Source organism: Phocoena phocoena, chromosome 8 (genome assembly GCF_963924675.1).
Source record: "Phocoena phocoena chromosome 8, mPhoPho1.1, whole genome shotgun sequence".
Lineage (NCBI taxonomy): Eukaryota > Metazoa > Chordata > Mammalia > Artiodactyla > Phocoenidae > Phocoena > Phocoena phocoena.
The window spans coordinates 49966465-49985199 of NC_089226.1; the positions used below are offsets into that span (position 1 = coordinate 49966465).

At 41.4% G+C, this 18735-nt stretch overlaps 1 protein-coding gene across 1 annotated transcript in view; it reads left to right on the forward strand.

The window, feature by feature from the left end:
* Positions 1 to 2495: 2495 nt before the first annotated feature.
* RAB30 (RAB30, member RAS oncogene family) overlaps positions 2496 to 18735 on the forward strand; it is a 76305-nt gene continuing 60065 nt past the window's right edge. Inside the window, exon 1 of the mRNA XM_065882539.1 lies at positions 2496 to 2678. The gene's annotated coding sequence lies outside the window, so the exon portion shown is untranslated. The remainder of the gene's footprint in view (positions 2679 to 18735) is intronic.

Genomic DNA, 18735 nt, shown 5'->3' on the forward strand with positions numbered 1-18735 from the left:
CCAGACACTTGACCCTGTTGAAAAAACCCTTGATATAATAGCAACTAACTCAATACTCTTTAATGAACTACCTATAATTATAATATAAATCAATGTCCTAATTCCCTTTTGACAGAAAAAGAAGGTAGATGTCTTTATTTACTTAAGGCATTCCTAATTCCACTTTTCAGCTTTCTAACCCAGTTTTTCCTCTGGGACACTGAGGTTATTCTTTCAGAAGCTGGCATCATCAATTCCTCTAATACTAATTTTTTAAATGAAATTTCTACACAGAGTACATAATTTTTTTTTCTAAAAGTTAAGGGTCATGGAGTTGTTTTTTGAGATAGTAACTTGACTTGTTTCATTTCTTTATGGTTAGATGTCCATTGGATATAAGGCTGGAAAAATTTCTAACTACCCAATCACATGATAAATTATAGAAATCACTACATTATACAGGTCTCATTTCTCACATACGGTATTTCTGTGAAATCTGCTGGGTCCCTCTCCCCCCAACCCCCCGCCATTTGTCTTCCATAGTAACTCAAATTGAGGTTATTGCTTACATAAAGAAGTATTATAAAATGAACAACATAAGTTCATATAAGACACAATACCACCCCTGAATCACCAAGCCCTAAGAATAATTTGTAAGAGTTTGAAACTAAGCCTAAATGTAAACCTGTTCAGTCTATTTCATCTCTATTATGCTTAAAACACATCTATAGTTATACTGATGATCAGAAAGAAAACAGTAAACATTCTGTACCTTTTCCTATACTTACCAACATTATTTGCAAAGAAGGTATTTCTGAACAATTTCATAAGCTCTTCCCATTGTTGTATCCATGGATAAGTGAGGCCAATACATACTACCTTTGTTTAAAAATGAAACAAAGCCACTCATCTGCCTTGTTCCCAGAAACATGACATATATAAGATGATTCTTTATAAAACTGTTTTTGTAGTTATCATCTGCATACATTTGAGACATGTTTTTGGACCATCATTTTGTCGTTTATAATCACTCTGCCTAGTCTTTCCTTGATACGATAATCCATTTATCAGCTATAATTTTAACTCCTAACAAGTGAAGTGCATACCCTTAATGACCCAAAGTGTCAGTTAATTTTGTTTTTCAGGATAATACACAAAAGGAAAGGAGAAAAACAGCATAAATATATCGGCATTTTTAGCCCTTCGGACACCCTCAGGAAGAAATAAATTTCCCATCTTTTCATAGTGTAGACAGACTCTGAAAAAGAAAAAACACACAGCATTGTTTTAGTAACACAATCGGGAAAAAAACAGTCCATTTGAAATACTGGGCAAAACAACTTAAAGACCAATGACTTCGGTTTCAGCTACCTAGTTTAAGAGAAAATTAGTTCCTAAAGTGGTCGTATATATGGAGTTCCACAAATTAAACACTAAATGTATTTTTTAAATAAGTCCGTGATCCATGCTACTGAAGATCCCGTCTCCGCAGTATTTTTAGCATAACGCTCTAGGTTTATTCAAGAATCCCAGTTACTCCGGAACCAATAGCCAGCCGCCAATCGGTCTATCATCAATATTCCCTTTCAACATCTCCCTGCTTTCGTTGGCAGGTATGAAGATGTCGTTTTAAACCGGGTGTGTTAGTCCTGTAGGACTCTTCTTGTCTTTTCTTTATTTCGGGGCCAAAGCACCGTTCCCTTCCACCTTAGCTCCCTTCCAACATCGATTTCTTTGGAACCTTTTGCAAATCATTGCTGTATGAAAAACCAATGAGAGTACGACACCCTGGGAAAGGGTAAGGATGGTTGAAAAATGAATGACAAGAAGATAAAAATAAATTTGGGAGGGAGAGCCCAACTCCGTTAGGTGAAAGCTTCTCCGACCAAAGGCGACAGAATCGCCACCCGGGGTCTCCGCACTCCCCAAAATTCACAACCCCTCCGACTATCCTGTTAGCGAGTCTCAATGATGCTCTGAGACCAGGAGTAAACTGACTCCCTCAATTCCTTAGTTATAAAATGGAGCAAGAGGAGTAGAGGGCCTCCGCAACCCCTGCAAGACCGTGAGGTCAAGGCCCACTCGGTCTCTCATGCCGCCACCAGCCAGACGCGTCCTACTCAGTCCCCAGATGCCGCCTCCATCCCCCGGTGCCCAGGTTTGGAACCCAGGCTCTCCGACCACGTTGTCCTCCTCCTCACCGTCCCCTCTGCACCACCACTCGGCTCCCGCGTTCCCTAAAACCTCGGCCAGCTCCGCAGAAACGTCCTAGCACTCCTAACATGGCGGCCGAGTCCCCTTCGCTCCCTTTGCCCGCTCTGGGCGCGTCCGACCTTGGCGCATTTTGGGCTTTGTAGTTCCGGCAACAGCCTCGGTGTCCCCGCCAGCCCTTGAGAAGACTACAATTCCCAGAATGCACCGCACCCTGAGCATGGCTATTGGGGCCTTTTGGACAGAGGGATGATGTCATTGCAAAAACCCCACTGCATTCATTGTGCTAAGGTCTATCCACCCCCCTGCTGCTGCTAGGCTTGCGATTGCCGCTCGCTCCAGCTGAGCTAAGAGTAGCAGCAGCACCAGGGCAGGGACTGACTTCAGCCCTTGGACTTAGGACATCGCAACACCTTCCCTTGCGTGCGTGACTCATTCGCACATCCTTTCTGTTTATGCCTGGGGTGGGGAGAAAAATCCCAAACCAGGTGAGTTGAAGTGATTTATTCAAATGATTCTTACCAAGTTATTCCTCCCGCTTAGTTCTCAAGGCTTTCTTTTGGGAAGATGGGGGCGGGAGGATTGGGGAGGTGCTCGCAAACGCTGCTAAGCGAAAAGCTCTGTGCAATTTGGGTCACTGCAAAGAACAACTCCAGCAACCTTCCCCCGCCGGAGGACCTATGCCTGCCAGTTCCCTAGTCGCAACTCCCCTCAACCTTTTTGGAGTCTGGGAGAGGGGGCTGGGCTGCGGAGGACGTTGGGAAGTGCTCTTGGAAAATCAGAGGAAGGCAGAGGTTGGGGGACTGCAGTCCTGTCACACACGGCCCGAATGCTGAGATTTGAGTGGGAAGGGGTGATGCGTGGGGAGAAATGGAGACAGTGATTTAATGTGGTCGCACTACTTTGGAACATTTCATGTCACTTGGGCGAGCACACACTATTCATTTTTAAGATGAGCGTGCTTCTGAGTAGGTTAAGTTTTGTGGGGCTTTATTTTATGTGTATGTGTGTCTACGTCGTTTGTCTCGCTTTTTCTGCTGATCTGAGGTGACAGTGTCCTTTAATGGTGCACTCTGTGCCTGTCAGAAACATTTCACGTGTCTGGTGAAGGTTCTCTTGGGCTTCTAGATGCAGCATTTTTGTTAAGTGTTTTTCTTCTCCTAACTGCAGGATTTCAGGATTGTTTGGAAGTGGAGCCGACAGATTTGTGCTTGTGTTAGTGTTTTAAATTACAGTGCAATAGGCTCCTTACCACTGACAATGGTACCATAATGAGCTGCCGTTTCCTGAGGCACAGTCACCAGTCACAAATAACGGTTTGGAGAAGGGATCATTAGGTACACTCCGGTTCATTTTAAAGCATTAGGGAAAGGAAAAGTTAGAAGCGCCATTAACCTTCATTTGCCGTTACTGAAAGGTACGCATGGAAGAGTGATCTTGGAGGTGGAAACCGAGGAGGATAGTAGAGGTTTTTTTGCTTTTTGGTTTTGGTTTTTAAACAAACTGACATGTTTAACAAGACAGAGAGCACTTCGACCCGTATGATATTGGCTCTCTTCTTGTAAGAGTTAGTAGGATGATTAGTACAATAAATATGTTATTTTGAAATAAACAGCTGGCTGACTCCAGAACAGATGGGGCCAGTCTTAGCTGAGAGATCTACAACCTTGGAAATGAATGGACCTGGGGTCAACCACACCCCCTCTTGGAATGTCAAAAGGAGAAATGCCAGAGTGTTTTATGCTTAACTTCAAAATGCTAAACCTTTCATAGCCAAGGCAGGCATTGGGGGAAAGTCATTACTGGTTGTCTTCTGTTGCTGAACCAATTTTGTACATTTTAAATTCAGACCCTTAGGTGTCTAAAGTTGCAGCTGGGCGAAGCTTCGTTAAATGCTGCTTGTTACTGGATGCAAAGGACAATTCATTGTATGGGCTTTGTGGTAGAGTGATTTATTGGGATGCAATGAGCAGCTTTGGGATTTGGGAAAAGATGGACTGCTTGGCTTTGCTTCTCTCTCTGTTTTTCTGTTGCTTACTGTCTGCTTTGCTGAGCATCCCTCCCGCTGTACCTTCCTTTCCCCACCCCTCTGTGTCTCTTGAAGTTCTTCCAGTTTATTTCCCTGCCTCTCCATTTGCAATTCTCATTTTTCCTCTGTGTTTCAATATCTCCCTCTTATCACCAGTAGATGACATCTCTTTCTCTGAGTCACTTTCCAGTCTCTGAATACCCTCTCATCCCTTCTCTTCTTCACCCAGAAACTCCAGGGTGAATGAGACTGTGCTAATAGTTATTCTACAGAGTCCTCATTGAAGAGGCCTTGCCTTTTCTTTTTCTTGCAGTTGGTGCTTGGCGGGATGAACAGCAACGAATCTGACCCCTTGGCCTGGTTTGTGGCTTCTGTGACAGACATAGTTTGGCCTCAGCAGCACGTGGACAGTTAACTGTTGCAGTTGAGCTCATGTCACTTTTCCTTTCCTTGGTACCTGTATTAAGAGCTGCCAATGCATTAGCAAGGCTTTTAAATGCTCTACACAAAATGTTCTCATAATTCCCAAAGAATAAGTAGACTTCGAATGGCTTCTGCCTCATTTAATACTTTTTTTTTTTCCTTTCCCTGCTTTAGTATGTGGTAGGAAGGCTGTCTTTTCCCCTCCCTTCCCTGTTGATTGCTGAGGAGCCAAACTAGCCATTTGGGTTTTTCTTTTTTTTCTTAAGGTGATTGGAGCAGCAACAGCTTTTCCTCCTGTTATTTCTTCTCCTTTGTGGAAGAAAGAAGTTTGTTATTTTATAAACTTCCTATTAAGGAGAAGGATGTGGTAGTGGTTATGTTTGTGTAAGGCAGTGCTTCTCTAGGCATGAAAAGTCTAACTGCTGCCCATCTGAAGGCAATTAGTGTGACAGGCAGATTCAGAAGCTGTCATCTTGGACCTCTCACTCACCATCTTTTTATCCCTTCTTCTAAGCTGTGCCCTCTCCTACCCAGGCTTTTTAGTGTTTTAGGGAGGAGGAATGAGCAGAATGGAAGGTTAGTTTTGGCCCTATCACTGCTATCCCTGTGACCTTGAAAAACTGTGCATTCCTTTCTCGCTTATTTTATTTAAACATTTATTTGTTTTTGGCTGCATTGGGTCTTCGTTGCTGCACGCGGGCTTTCTCTAGTTGTGGTGAGCGGGGGCTACTCTTTGTGGCAGTGCACGTATTCTCATTGCAGTGGCTTCTCTTGTTGTGGAGCACTGGCTCTAGGCACGCAGCCTTCAGTAGTTGTGGCACGCAGGCTCTAGAGTGCAGGCTCAGTAGTTGTGCATGGGCTTAGTTGCTCTGCGGTATGTGGGATCTTCCCGGACTAGGGCTTGAACCTGTGTCCCCTGCATTGGCAGGCGGATTCTCAACCACTGCTCCACCAGGGAAGTCCTCTCCCTTAGTTTAAATCCTTTGCAAAGGGATAAGAATCCTTTCCCCTTGGTTTACTTGGCCTGATGTTATGGCCTCAGCCTGTCCTTCTGTCAGCAGATATGGTGAGCAGCTACTATATTCTAAGGACTGGATACCTCAGTGAAAAGAGACGCTTCCACTGCCATCATGGAGCTTATGTTCTAATAGGGGAGATAATCATTGGAGAAGTAATTGCAGGTGTGATGAATGCTCCTGCCAAAGGGGGATGTACTACAAGGTGGGATAGAAGTGCCTAATGTGGTGTGCTTCCCTTGTCTGGGAGAATCAGGGAAGGCTTCCTGTAGGAAGTGACATTTCAAGAGACTTGGAGGGTGAGTGTAAGTAATTTAGGATGGCAATGGGAGGTGCTGAGAATGGGGACAAAGGGCAACTGCATGTTCAAAGTACAGAGGAAAGCGATAAATATGAGGATTTAAAAGGTTAGTATATGGGGACAGAGCAAGGGAGAGAGACCAGAATGAAGACGGATGAGGCTGGAGAGGTGGACAGAGTCTAAAGAGTGGGCAGTTTTCTGAGCCACAGGTGAATTTGGTCTTTATCTTAAGTGAATGGCTTTACTTAGCTAGATGAATTACATATGCAGGTAGAATGATGTTAAAACCATCACGGTGGCTGTTAAGTGGAAAAGAGACTGGAAAGAATTAGCCAAAGTGAACGTGAGATGAGGTAGCACGTCATTTTTGTAGTCTACGTGTGGGATGGTGGTGGCTTGGATCTAAGGTGGTGGCAGGGGCTAGGACAGAAGGGAAGAGATTGGAGAGACACTAAGTTTGAAGATTATAAGTGATAAGACTGTAGACTGATTGGATGTGGGTATAGGGAAAAGAGGGAGTCGAGATGACTTGAGTTTTTCCTTGAGCCACTGGAGATGCCGCTTACAAGAGAAAGGTAACATTAGCTGGGGACCAGATTTTTGTTTGTTTTTTCAAGGAGGAGGGACTTTTGGTCATATTGAGTTTCAGGTTCCAGGAAGACATCTAAGATCTTTCACTCACCCTGTCTGTGTGTAGGATGCAGCATGGTGGAATGGAAGAGAGCTCTGGTGAGGCTTTCTAAGACTGAGTACTACTTATTTATTAGCTGTATGATTTTGGACACGTCATATTTTTTTGGTGAGCTTTAGTTTCCTCATCATAAGATATATTTATTCCACTAATTTATACTGATCACCAGGTATACGTGCACTGTGCTAGGAATACAGCATTGAATAAGATAGTATTTGCTTTGGAAAAATTGCTCAGGTGAGGGAGCGGAACATAAACATATAATCACACACAGAGAGGTTTGTAGGCAGTGCTAGGAGAGCACAGCCCCAAGGGGGACTTTCGTGCTTCCTTGGCGGGGGAGGAGCAGTGTTCACAAAGTTGTTGGTGACCTTTGACCTGAGACATGGAGGCAAGAAAAAACTCACCAATCTGGGTTCCCAGGCACCTAATAGAGTGCCTTGCACAAACTGGGGACTCTGTGAATGTTTGTAGACTGAATAAACTAATCTAAGTCATAAGGGCCCATTCAAAAGCAGGAAATAGCAACATATCGGAAGATGGCAATGAGTAATGCAAATATAAAATGTAAAATGGTTTTAACAAATGCATTAAAATGAGGACACCCAAGCTTCTGAAATGTTTTTTGGTTGACTTAAAGGGAAATTTCAGAAATATTTCAGATCTGGTTTCTTTTTGGGCTGAACTTCATTTATTCCAGTTAGTTTCTCAAAAATAATTTTGATTGTATAGAATTCCCTAGATCAATGGGTTTCAGACGTTTGAATTTTATAGATAAGTAAAAATACAAAAAATAAGATAAAATTGGGTGAGTTGTTGCCAATGGTTATTTTTCTGTAGTAAAGATATTTAAAAAATATGTCCTCCTTCGCTTTATCTCATGAAATAAAGGACATTTTATATCAAAAGTTGTAGAAAGAGCATAATTTTAAAATTAAAAATATATTTAGCTTTGTGAAACATTCTCTATTTTTTTCATTTTATTGCAGAATAGAAAAAAACAAGACAAACAAATACCAGAATGTTAAAATAATTTATGGAACCATTGCCCTATTTTCTTGGCTATGGTGGAAAGGTGGCCCATCTCCAAACATTTCCAAGTGTGGAAGAATTTTGTATGGACCACAGATCATTTATTTTCAGTTTATTCTTCACAGGAATTCAACCCTTGAAAGCTAGGTAGGACTCTTCAAGATTAGTTTAAGGTAGTAGGGCTTTTTTTGCGGTACACAGGCCTCTCACTGTTGTGGCCTCTCCTGTTGCCGAGCAGAGGCTCCGGACGCGCAGGCTCAGCAGCCATGGCTCACGGGCCCAGCCGCTCCGCGGCACATGGGATCTTCCCGGACTGGGGCATGGATGCGTGTCCCCTGCATTGGCAGGCGGGCTCTCAACCACTGCGCCACCAGGGAAGCCCTAAGGTAGGGCTTCTTAACTTGTCCCTGGAAGATCCTCAGGGAGACCATGAACCCCAGAGATCATTTGTGTGTGTGTGTGTGTGTGTGTGTGTGTGTGAGTTCACATGTGCATTGTGCATTTTTCTATCACTACATGTGTGTCCTTGGGCAAGTGACTTAACCTCTTTGAGCCTCTTTCTTTGCATGATTGTCATGAGGTTTAAATGAGATAATACATTTTGAAATGTCTGGCACTGTGCCTGGAATAGCTGGTGCTCATTGAAGCTGTTTTTGACATTATTTTACATATTTTATTTATTGGCTGATGCTTTCTTGGTACCCACAGTGACACAATGAAGAAAAAGATAACTCAGTGTAACTAAACAACTTGATGCAATGGGAAGTACACAACATCGCCAAGGTAGAATTCTTGCCAGAAATGTTTAACCTAAATCTAATCATGAGGAAATAATCAGGCAAGTCCAGATTGTGGGACATACTGCAAAACAGCTGGCCTGCGATCTTCGAAAATGTCAATGTCATGAAAGAGAAACAAAACAAAACAAAATGAGTGGGGGACTAATCTAGATTAAAAGAGACTAAAGTGCTGTGACAACCAAATGCCACATGCAACCCTTGATTGGATCCTGGACTTAAAAAAAAAAGCTATAAAGGACATTGTGGGGACAGTTGGGGAAATTTGAATGGGAGCTGCATAGGAGATGACAGTGTAACAATGTTAGTTTTCTTGGATGTGATAATGATTCTGTCTGCTTAGCCTGCCACATTGTGGATACTGGTGTCCAGGTCAGTTGCCCGTTCCTGAATGTCATGTTTAGGAATGTCACAGCAAAGCTAGAAGACATCAAGGCCTGCTTCAGAAAATAGTGATTTTCTTGATAACAGCACATATTTAATTAGCCTATGGGCTGGAATACCATTTGTTGGCAGATATTGTAGGTGACCTTTTCTGTCCTTTCTAACCATGATTCTGTCATTCCCTAAGAGTGCAAACTTCTACAGCCAGCACTCTTTATTTCTAGAGGTAGTAATGCAGGTAGGACGCTAGCTGTTTCCAAAGTGAAGAGCGAAGATAAGCAGGGCTATGACTCAGGAGTAGAGCATTTGACTGCAAAGAGGAAAGGCCATGAAAGAGCACATAAATATATATCTTAAATTAGTTTTTTGATTCTAGACACAACGTAAGATTAAGCAAAATTCATTACAGAAATATACAACGAACTACTGTACAAAGGGAAAATTCCCTTGATTCCACCCCCCCATAGTCAACTGTTGCGATTTTGATGTGTATGGCTGTCATTTTGTCCCACACATATGCTAATGATATTATTATAATACGTATTCTGCTTGCTCTTTTACTTAATATATTTCAGGCATTTGCCCCATGTATTTGCATGTCCCTCTAACTTGCCCTTTTCAGTGGCTGTTGGACACTGCTGCAGTGAGCATTTGAGCATGCATCCTCTTGTAATGAACTTGTGGGAATATTTCTGTAGGATTCATTTCTGGGATAGAAATGCTGGGTCAAAGGGCACAGACAGTTTCCCTTTAATTGCCCCCTGATTTAAATTCTTATCGCAGGGACTTCCTTGGTGGTCCAGTGGGTAGGACTCCGAGATCCCAATGCAGGGGGCCCAGGTTCAATCCCTGGTCAGGGAACTAGATCCCGCATGCCGTAACGAAGACTGGTGCAGCCAGAATAAATAAAATAAGTATTAAAAAAAATTCTTATTGCAGTCTTTGACACTGCCATTTGTCAAGTCCATTAGCCACTTGGGCTACCCTCTCTTACTAAGGGAAGGAATTTGTGATGGGTGGACAGAAAGTGGGGAAAAATGGAATTAAGAGTTCCTGCTGGTTTTTGTGATGGCTGTAGTAAAAGTTGATATGTAAATAACATGGAAACCTCTGGAAGAGAGAAATAAAATATATTTCCCAGTCTGCAACACAGCAGGATGTTTAAAAAGTGATCTGAAATAGTAAAGCAGCCAAGAGTTTTACCCCAGAAAATTCTGCAGAAAAATTTTATCTTTGAGTTAAGGTTAACTTCACTAAAATGCGGACACCATCAACCTTGAAGTGAAAATAACCTCTTCTGCTCACTTCCTCTCCATCTCCGTCACATAACCACACAAGAAAGGGGAATTTAAGGTCCACTGTTTTAATATCTGAAGCACATGGTAAAAAGGCCTGATTTTTCATCTTTCTGAATATCCATAGAAGCAATCCCAAGGCAGATTTTTGGCATTTTTTTTGTAGAAAAGGTCTGAGTTTAGGAGTAGCCATCAGTGACTCACTGTCCCAGCAGAGACCCTGGGATCGCTGAGCTGTGAATTATTTCCATTCTTTTAGCCAGTTATTTTTGTTCTTCTGTGGCTGGGTTGACCAAACACAAATTTGAGTTGTGTGCTAGGTGGGTAATTTGTCTTTTCAAGCCTCAGTTTATTCATCTCCAAAATGGGGATTATTGTGAGGCTCAGATGAGATCATGTGTGTAATAGGGCTTTGGCAAATTTATGTGCACATAAATATGTGCTTTTGTTAAGGTGTTGCTGTCTCTGGCTGGGCCAGCTCATATTAATCTTTCCTCTAATTCCAGTGGCATCTGTTACCCAAAAGACTTTCTTTAGGCATTCTGTCTCATAATATCTTATTATTACGTCTTCATCTAATATTTGTGAGCATAAGCTAAATGCAAATTCTTCTGCTGGGTGTTCTGATAGGAAAACAAAGGTGGAACCATCCAGGAGCTTTCCTTCTCTGCTTTTATTCTAGGAGACTAATATCTTTTAATGAGAGTCTTCAATAATATATGCTTTACAAAGGTGTATTATGTATGCTGTCTTATTCTGTCAATCTGGGTGGTAGATTTTAGCTTCACTTTTCCATGTAAATGAGGAAACAATTCTTAGTGACGTTAAGTAACTGGTTCTGTTCTGTTTTTTAAAGCTACCTAATTTAAAAAAAATTTGCAGTTGTAGGCCCCAGGTAGATTTTCTGGAACCGAAACCTTACTTCATCTCCAGCTGCTTCCTGTTTTTGCCTTGCCATCTGATCAAAAGTGTAAGCATTCTGAAGGCAGGACTGGCTGGCTGGTGGTGTTTACTCTGATTTGGTTTATTTTAGCCATGGGCACAGGGGAGGAGCTTTTTGTAGATGTATTGAGTTAGTTGAAGCCATGATGGGAACAATCATAGCACCTACCGGGTGTCAAGTGATTTACATGTTTGGTTTGATTTTTTTCCCCCAACTTATTTTGAAAATTTTCAAACATATAGAAAAATTGCAAAAGTATTACAGTGAACACTTTTACACCCTTCATCTAGATTTGTTTGCTGTACCATTCTACGCACACACACACGCACACATACTCACACACACACTTTTTTTTTCTAAACCATTTGAAAGTGAGTTGCAGACACCACACTTTAGCTCTAAGCACGGGAGCATGTATGTCTAAAGAACAAGGACATTCTCCCCTGTAACCACAATATCATTATATTGAAACAATAATATTCTTCAGATTTCCCCAGTTGTTCCAATGTCGTTTATAACGTTTTGCGGGGAGGGGAACCCAGGATCTAATAAGGATTACTTACACAATGTAGTCGTGTCTCTTTAGTTTCTTTTAATGTAGCAAAGTTTCCCTGCCTTTTTTGTCTTTCATAATGTTGACATTTTGATCTCAGCTGCTTTGTAGACTGTAGATTGGATTTGTCTAATTGTTTTCTCATTCTTAGACTCAGATTAAACATTCGTGGTAAGAATTCCCTGGAGGCGATGCTGCATCCCTCCCCTTGCATCACATTAGGTGACACATTCTGTCAGTTTGTCATGTCACTGGTGATGTGAGGTTTGTATTTTGGATGAGGTGACATTGCCTGATATCTGCATTGTAAAGGAACCCTTTTCTCTTTGTAATTAATAAAATTGTGGGGTGATACTTTGAGATTGTTTGGATATCCTGTTTCTCAAAAACTTTCATTCAGTGGTTTAAACATCTATTGATAATCCTGGCCTAGGTTAATTAACATCTATTAAAGGATGATTTTCTAATTTGCTCTTCTGTTCTGTATTTGTTTCCTGACATTTTTCTTTTTCCACACACACACACTGTATTTTATTTTTACAAGAGATAAATAAACTGACACCAAGCATTGTAAATGGATGACCACAACAAAAGCAACAATGATTGCAATTACCAAACACGAAACACACTCATACTATGTCATAATATTGACATTCAGTCCAGTAATCCTCCACCGTAACAGCTCCTTTACTTTGCAGTGAAAATTGATTTGTTTTTTTTTTTTGCCTCTGAGTCCTTGTGGGATTTTTTTTTATTATTATTCAAACAGAAAGTCACAAAAATTATAATCATCCTCATCAGTTCACTCAGTCCCATGTAATTAATTTTTGTTTCATCTTGATCTTTTGTTAAAACTTTTATGAATTCATCAGTTTTCCATTAGAGTTCTGAAAATGCTTATTCATTCAGTTCAGCAGTATAGTCAGTTACCAGAAGCCTGTACTTGTCAGAGTCTGACATTTTTCTTTTTTTTTAAATAAAATAAATAAATTTTATTTATTTTATTAAAAAAAAATTTAGGCAGTGAATTTTTTCTGTATTTGTTTCCTGGCATTTTTCTGATAGGTTAGCTTTCAGCTCCCCTCCTCTTTTATTTTTGTATTTTTATTTTATTTTTTAGTATCACTTGGATTCCTGGATTCTTTTCCCCCCAATGTGTTATAGTCCATTACCAATCTTCTGCCTCCCCTCCCCCAATATTTATGCTTTTTGATACAAAAATTGTCCCAAGTTTGGCCAGTGGGAGCCAGTCTTATCTCATTGAGCCCTAAAAACAAACTGATAAAGTAGGTGGAATTTTGCCCACTTTATGAAGTGAGGAAATTAGGGCTCGGAAAATACAAGCAACTTTCCTAGAGGCATGTAGCTAGTAGTTAGTTAGCAGAGGAGGTTAGATGCAGACCTGGTTCCAACTAACTCTAAAGTGGTTCCTGCTATTGGTGCTGTCTCCTGACAGTCCAGGAGCAGAATGTTACCTGATAAAACCAAGTTAAAAAGAAGGCACACCCTGGTGGCGCCGTGGTTGAGAATCTGCCTGCCAATGCAGGGGACACGGGTTCGAGCCCTGGTCTGGGAGGATCCCACATGCCGCAGAGCAATAGGCCCGTGAGCCACAACTACTGAGCCTGCGCGTCTGGAGCCTATGCTCTGCAACAAGAGAGGCCGTGATAGTGAGAGGCCCGCGCACCGCGATGAAGAGTGGCCCCCGCTTGCCACAACTAGAGAAAGCCCTCGCACAGAAACGAAGACCCAACACAGCAAAAATTAAAAAAAAAAAAAACCACAAGCACTGTATCATTGTTGCTAATAGCAAATGATTGGAAACAACCTTAAGTGTGCATCAGTGGGAAACTGGTTAATTAAATGGGTATGTTCACAAAAGGGAAAGCTATTAAACTACAAACAAAAATGAGGGTTTCTCTAAGTACTGATATGCGAAGATCTCCAAGCATATTTTAAGTGAAAGAAGGATGATCCAAAAAGAAGAAGAAAAGAAGAACGCTGATGTAGAAGAGTGCATACTTTGTGAAAGAAGTGGGGATAAGAAAATACATTTTAGGGCTTCCCTGGTGGCGCACTGGTTGAGAGTCCGCCTGCCGATGCAGGGGACACAGGTTCGTGCCCCGGTCCGGGAAGATCCCACATGCTGCGGTGCGGCTGGGCGCGTGAGCCATGGCCGCTGAGCCTGCGTGTCCGGAGCCTGTGTTTTGCAACGGGAGGGGCCACAGCAGTGAGAGGCCCGCGTACCAAAAAAAAAAAAAAAAAAAAAGAAAAGAAAATACATTTGAAATTGGAAGGATATAAGATAACAGAATGACAGAATGATTATAGGTACAGGGCAGTAGGAGTGAGTGGGGTGTGTGTGTACATAGTGAGCTTTCTTAAGATTTACTATTTTATATAACGCTGCCTTTTAAATTTTTTAAAAAAATTATTTATTTTATTTTTGGCTGCGTTGGGTCTTTGTTGCTGCACGCGGGCTTTCTTTAGTTGTGGTGAGCTGGGGCTACTCTCCATTGGGCTTCTCATTGCAGAGGCTTCTCTCGTTGCAGAGCACGGGCTCTAAGCGCACGGGCTTCAGTGGTTGTGGCTCGCAGGCTCTAGAGCACAGGCTCAGTAGTTGTGGTGCACGGGCTTAGTTGCTCCGCCGCATGGGGATCTTCCCAGACCGGGGCTGGAACCCCTGTCCCCTGCATTGACAGGTGGATTCTTAACCACTGCGCCACCAGGGAAGCCCTATCATGCTGACTTTTAAAATAGCTTTATTGAGATATAATTCACACATCACACAATTCACCCATTTAAACTGTACATACAACTCAGTAGTTTTTTAGTATATTCACAGAGTTGTGCAGTCATCACTAAAATCAATACTTAGAGCATAGTGTTGTTGTGAAGATTAAACAGGGCCCTGCCTTTCAAGTCTCACCCTGGTGCCCTTCACCTAATAGGCCTCGACGTCATTTGGGTATCCTGGGTGGGTAAGGCAGCAGTAGCCCTTAGTGGTTGTTTGGGAGCCAAATTAAAATTGACACGTAGCATATGGGGAAAGTATTGTTCTGATTTCAAAATTGGAACGTATGGTCTGACAAAGAATTTTTACCCTTATTTATAAATTAATTGCAAGGTCTTATAAAATATATGGATATCGTCACATTTAGTCATCCATTTAACAGATCATCTCAGTATAGAGTTAAATTTACATGAAGTCATGATTGTCCTAGGAAAGTTAGGAGTTATGGTCCCTTAGGGTCACATTTGGGCCAATATTAGCATTCAGGCAACTCTGTCTTAACCTTCTCTTTTTCTTCCCTTCCCTCTCCTCCACCACACAACTGAGTTTCAGATTTTGTCTCAGACAGCCATTTAAATTAGCCATGGCAGTGTTAATTGTTTTGGCAGACAAAAAGAAACTCGAATAAGCTTTTCCTTCTAAGATTTAAGAACTCTACTTTCTAAGAGCTAACTTTGGAAGGAATGTTTCTGGTCTGGAAAATTTGGATAGCAACCTCAAAAGGAATTAATGTCCAAGAAGATCTGGGAGTGGGGTGGGGACACTCAATTTCCTTTGAGACAGATCGAAATAAATACTTCTGTCTGAAATAGTAATAAAGATCTATTTATTTCTTTCATCGTTTTGTTAAAATGTTCAAAACATGAATGATCAAATTCAAAATAGATTTAGCCCAGGCACCAAAAAAACTCTCAAGTCATCCTGATTAAAAAAACGTTTATGAGGGACTTCCCTGGTGGCACAGTGGTTAAGAATCCGCCTGCCAATGCAGGGGACACGGGTTCGAGCCCTGGTCTGGGAAGACCCCACATGCTACAGAGCAACAAAGCCCGTGCGCCACAACTACTGAGCCTGCGCTCTAGAGCCTGTGAACCACAACTACTGAGCCCGCGTGCCACAGCTACTGAAGCCCACGTACCTAGAGCTCGTGCTCCGCAACAAGAGAAGCCACTGCAATGAGAAGCCCACGCACTGCAACGAAGAGTAGCCCCCACTCTCCGCAACTAGAGAAAACCCACGCACAGCAACGAAGACCCAACACAGCCAAAAATAAATAAATAAATACATTTACTTTTAAAAAAAGAAAATTAAAAACAAACACAAAAAACGTTTATGAGATCTTAGGCTGCTTTGCTGAGTGAGATGATTCTTAGTACAACATTTAATTCTGTCCCTTTGATGTGACAAAGTTTCCAGCTCCCAGAACTGCAACTGTATAGCTCAAGATTCCATGTTTAGTGATACCAATCTGGATTCATTGTAACTGCTGTATAGTTTCTTTCTGTTTTGACTATGACCTGTCATAATTGTTTGGTTTCAGAATTCTGTACGTTCTTTGCTTTTAAAGTCATCTTGGCCAGGAAGCTAAATGGCATGTTTGTATGTGCGATAAGTTACTTTTATTATATAATTTTATAACAGTAATATTGGCAAACATTTTTTGAGTTTACGGTGTGCCAAGTGCTGTGCTAACTGCTTTACATAAGTTATAGTATTTAATTGTGGCAAAAACCACATAAAGAAACTGAAGAGCTTAAGCAACATGTCTAAGATCACATGACTAAGAAGAAGCAGATCCAAGACCAGAAATCAAGACTGTCTTACTGCAAAGACTGTGCTTTTCTGCTGTGTAATTCTGCCATTTTGAAAATTTGTGTGTGGAAGATCATTACTTTTTTACTTCATCTTTGGAGCAGATTACTGTCTTATTTATTTGATAGGTATTTATTGAGTGCTCATCATGTGTCAGATACCTTGAGAACTATAGAGGTGACTGAGACCCACTCTTTGTCATTGAAAAATTCACACTTAAGTAGAGGAGATAAAACAGATATACCTCTATACACCCATGTTCATAGTAGCATTATTCACAATAGCCAAAAAGTGGAAGCAAACCCAAGTGTCCATCGACAGATATATGGATAAGCAAAATGTAGAGTGTACATGCAATGGAATATTGAATACTCATTCAATGTATTCAGCCTTGAATGTAGTTCAAAGCTGAATAGCCTCGAAAAGGAAGGAAATTATGACACATGCTACAACATGGATGAACCTTGAGGACATTACGCTATGTGATATAAACCAGACACAAGTGGACAAATATTGTATGATTCTACTTATATGAAGTACCTAGAGTCATTAAACTCCTAGAGACAGAAAGTAGAATGGTGGTTGCCAGGGTATGGGAGGAGGAAGCAATAGGGGAGTCGTTGTTTAATGGGTATAGAGTTTTGGTTTTGCAAAATGAAAAAGTTCTGGAGATTGGCTGCACAGCAATGTGAATATACTTAACAGTACTGAACTGTACACTTAAAAATGGTTAAGATGGTAAATTTTACATTATATGTATTTTGCCACAATTTAAAAAACAAAACAGATACACCCCTCTACTCTAGGGTGGAAAGTAATTAGTGAGACAGGAAGGACTGAAGACGTCATAGGAACGAGAGAGGGCTTTCTAGACAGGGCATATATAGCTGGGTAATGGAAGATGGGTAACAATTGTGTGGCAATGAGGAAGGTAGGAAGGGCAACCCAGGTGAAAGGAACAGTGAACAACATTACAGAGGCTACTTGGCTTTAAAATCCAATTCCAGCAAGAAACAAACTCCAAGTACATGGCTCTATAATTATGGGTGTCCCAACCACCTTCCACGTGGGCAGAGATTTAAGTATATAGTCTAAGCCAGGATCATGAAGTCGTGGTATGCTAGACAGGGACTCATTCATGATTCATTCAGTAAACATTTGTTTAGCACATAGTGCTGATGCTATGCGAGGCACTTTATGTATGTTGGCAGATTTAATACCCCCAACAACCCTGGAGTTATTAATAGCCCCAATTAACAGATGCAGCCACTGTGACTCAGAGAGATGTAGCAATTTATCAAAAATCACATGACTGATAGGTTGCAGAATACGTCACCGGGGAGCCCATGCTGTGTCCACCAAGCTACATGGCCTCCCCTTGGGGGTGAGTGTGAAGTGATGTCTGCCTTTGAACTCACAGTCAAAATGGCATGTGACTGCCACCACTTGTCATCTTCTTGCTGCCTTTGAGGCTACCTTGGCTGAGTCATCTTACGGCTCGGAGCCTCAGCTTCCTTATCTGTGAAATGAAGCCCTTGTATTAGACTAGATTATTTCTAAGGTTTCTCCCAGATCTAAAAACCCTATTTGTTTATTCATCCATCCATCCATCCATCGAGCCAATGTTAATTCAGTATCTGTTACGCACCAGGTACTGTGTTGGCAGGTTCTGGTAATTGAGATTTGGTAGAACACTGTTCTTGCCTGAAAGGAGATTGTAGACTAGTGAAGGAGGCATAAAATAGATGACTATTGTGTAGTACAGTCAAAGCACTGGTAGTGGTATATACAGAAGACCTAGAGGAGGGGCATGGCCCTGTCTTGGATAGGTGGATGTCAAGAGGAAATGGTCCCAAAGACCAGGAAGGTAATGAAGAAGACCACAAGATCCTCATCATTCCTGTTGTCCCTATGTTCATAGGCACACTACATATTGATTAAATTCAGTAAAGCTTTGGTGAACTCAAAACTCTTTTATTTTAAGCCTTGTGGAAAGTTTAGTCGAATTTGCCAGTTGTTAAGTGCAGCTATGTGCCAAATATCCATAAGGTTTGGATTCTCTTTCAGACTGGAGAAAGATTATAAGGTTGCAGTTGTTTGTTTGTTTGTCTAAGGGAATTTAGTAAGCATGAAGTAGACTAATAGGAGGCCCAAGGGCCTGGAGTTATTTGAGATGTTCACAGCTAAAGTCGCAGATGCTTATATTTCAAAGAGGCAAGTGAAATGGCCAAGATATTGGATAATATACATGATCCTCTCAAGACTACTAAGGACTGGTGAATTACTAAGAATTAGAATGACCAAGAATTAGAATTCTAATACTAAGGAATTGAAGTGAGGATTGAGGGGGAAAAGAACTAATATTTACTGAGCAGCTCTTATATATCAGACACTGTGCTATGCCCTTTACATTAATAAGTTTGCTTTATCCTCCCCACAATCCTGTAAGGTCAGTGTTGTATCCTTTACAGATAT